Here is a 3078-nt window from a genome sequence, read left to right as displayed (position 1 = left end):
CCAAACAATATTCCTAAGCCTATCATTAACCCTAACCCTAACCCTAACCCTAACCTTATCCCTAACCCTAACCCTATCCCTAACCCTAACCCTATCCCTAACCCTAATTATAAAGCTAATCCGAACCATAACGCTAGTGCTCGCCCTAACCCTAACTCTATCTTGAAAGAGAAGTCGTCTCATATACAAGAGCTGTGGGTTGTGCCCTAACCAAAATGCTACTGAAATCAGTTTCCATCCGTAGTGAATGAACTGGAGCATAGCAGTAGCTGAACTTTGCAGGACAATGAGCTGCGAGTGTGGGGTTTTCGCCCCTCTATTTTTTCCTTCAACAAATCAGAGTCCGAAGATTTCCTGCAGGTACTGACTACTATGTCTTGTGGACAAAACTGTTTCTCGAACGTAGATATGCACATGAAGCTCACAGTCCACTGCCTCTATTCGACTGAATTTCCTTCTGAGAGAACGGCCAGGAATTCATGGAAAGCTTCCAAACAACTAGGCAATCAGGATGTTTCACACAAGTGAGTTAGTAGCAAAGTTCATCTCCAGTGGGTAACACTAGGTCAATGGACTCGTTTCAGTAGAGTGCGAAATGTATGGGGTGCCGATATGACCGACCGATTTAGAACGTCATTTCCATTGGTTTTCTGTATGATCACCTAGGCGGTAACTTTGCTAGCCAAAGAGTTCCGTAATCACGTTCCCCCAAACAAATGAGAGAACCCTAGTGGGCACAGGACTATGCCAACTATGAAGCCCAGGAAGCTTGGCTACCACTGTTTTCGCCAAATTATGCGTTCCGGGAGGGAAGCGTATGCGGGCGTTGGAAGGCCGCTAGGCCATGCTAAGTGACGTCGACTCCAAGTCTCTGAAGATCTAAGGAAATGCGAATCTCAAGTAGCCTGTGGGGCTCCCAGTGGAAGATACTACACTCGTGAAGTTTTGTTTTCTCCTCAAAATCACTCGGAAAGAAACCTATTTCGTCGGAAGCGGGTTTTTTTCCCAAAGCCGTCTCAGTGTTGAAGGTCTTCTCAATGTTCTCCTTTCAGGACTAGATGTAATGGGAGAAGAAGAGTGTAGCCTAAGAAAGGCGTGGAGACTATACTACGTCCCTTGGAGTCCACCCGTTGGTGAAGCAGTAAGGGACGAAGAAGCGAAAAGTACCACATGGGCCTATCAGGGCATTCCTTCCACTCTGAGATGACAGCAGCGAAGACTTTGCGCTCCCCTGCATCATTCAGGAATTATATGAAGTCGTGCCAAAAGTGTTTTCCACAAAAGCCATGCACACTAGTTGACGTGTTATCAATGTTCTCATTTCAGTAGGAGATGAAAGCAGTGGTGTCTCACACAGTACCTACTCTTGTCAGCATCCTGTCGAAACACCTCGCTGCAATATAGGATCTCTGGCTCGTGTCATAGCCCAAGAGCTACCGAAATGATTTCTCGTCAGCAGAGGAGGGAATGCTAGCATAGCACTTTGTGATCCTTGAAGGGGAATGAGCTCCTACAGTAGAGGTTTCTCCTACGTACTTTTTCCATCCGAAAAGCGTAGTCCCAAGAAGAAGAGAAGCAAGAGCCTACTACCGCACTTTGACCATACAGTGTGGTCAACGTAGCAATGCGCGTGCAGCTAGCAGTCCCCCTTACTCTATTCGAGTGAATTTCTCTCACACAGCACAGGAGTGAACGGTTTGAAAGCTGCCAAGTCCACGGCAATGATCATGTTCCTGAGAAGTGGCTTGAAGCGTGAACGCCGCACTAGATCAATATGTTCATATCAGTTGAATTGGAAATGAGCGGCTTGCACCATATCACATAACCTCTTCAGAACCTATGATCAGCTTTCTTGCTCTCTTATCATTTACCTTGCTGTGTTGGAGTGCAACGATCTACAGAATGACTTTCTCGTCATCAACGGACTCAAGGAAAGTACAGGACAATGAGAGCTATGAAATGCACTATCGTCTACGACACACATTCCTCGACCTGCGGCCGTCATCTACCTTTAGGCCTAGCCATAAACCTACATGTAACAGTAACCCAAACAATATTCCTAAGCCTATCATTAACCCTAACCCTAACCCTAACCCTAACCTTATCCCTAACCCTAACCCTATCCCTAACCCTAACCCTATCCCTAACCCTAATTATAAAGCTAATCCGAACCATAACGCTAGTGCTCGCCCTAACCCTAACTCTATCTTGAAAGAGAAGTCGTCTCATATACAAGAGCTGTGGGTTGTGCCCTAACCAAAATGCTACTGAAATCAGTTTCCATCCGTAGTGAATGAACTGGAGCATAGCAGTAGCTGAACTTTGCAGGACAATGAGCTGCGAGTGTGGGGTTTTCGCCCCTCTATTTTTTCCTTCAACAAATCAGAGTCCGAAGATTTCCTGCAGGTACTGACTACTATGTCTTGTGGACAAAACTGTTTCTCGAACGTAGATATGCACATGAAGCTCACAGTCCACTGACTCTATTCGACTGAATTTCCTTCTGAGAGAACGGCCAGGAATTCATGGAAAGCTTCCAAACAACTAGGCAATCAGGATGTTTCACACAAGTGCCTTAGTAGCAAAGTTCATCTCCAGTGGGTAACACTAGGTCAATGGACTCGTTTCAGTAGAGTGCGAAATGTATGGGGTGCCGATATGACCGACCGATTTAGAACGTCATTTCCATTGGTTTTCTGTATGATCACCTAGGCGGTAACTTTGCTAGCCAAAGAGTTCCGTAATCACGTTCCCCCAAACAAATGAGAGAACCCTAGTGGGCACAGGACTATGCCAACTATGAAGCCCAGGAAGCTTGGCTACCACTGTTTTCGCCAAATTATGCGTTCCGGGAGGGAAGCGTATGCGGGCGTTGGAAGGCCGCTAGGCCATGCTACGTGACGTGGACTCCAAGTCTCTGAAGATCTAAGGAAATGCGAATCTCAAGTAGCCTGTGGGGCTCCCAGTGGAAGATACTACACTCGTGAAGTTTTGTTTTCTCCTCAAAATCACTCGGAAAGAAACCTATTTCGTCGGAAGCGGGTTTTTTTCCCAAAGCCGTCTCAGTGTTGAAGGTCT

The sequence above is a fragment of the Desmodus rotundus genome, chromosome 7 (assembly GCF_022682495.2).
Source record: "Desmodus rotundus isolate HL8 chromosome 7, HLdesRot8A.1, whole genome shotgun sequence".
NCBI lineage: Eukaryota > Metazoa > Chordata > Mammalia > Chiroptera > Phyllostomidae > Desmodus > Desmodus rotundus.
The sequence above is the reverse complement of the archived record's forward strand: the minus strand, read 5'-3'. Positions refer to the sequence as shown.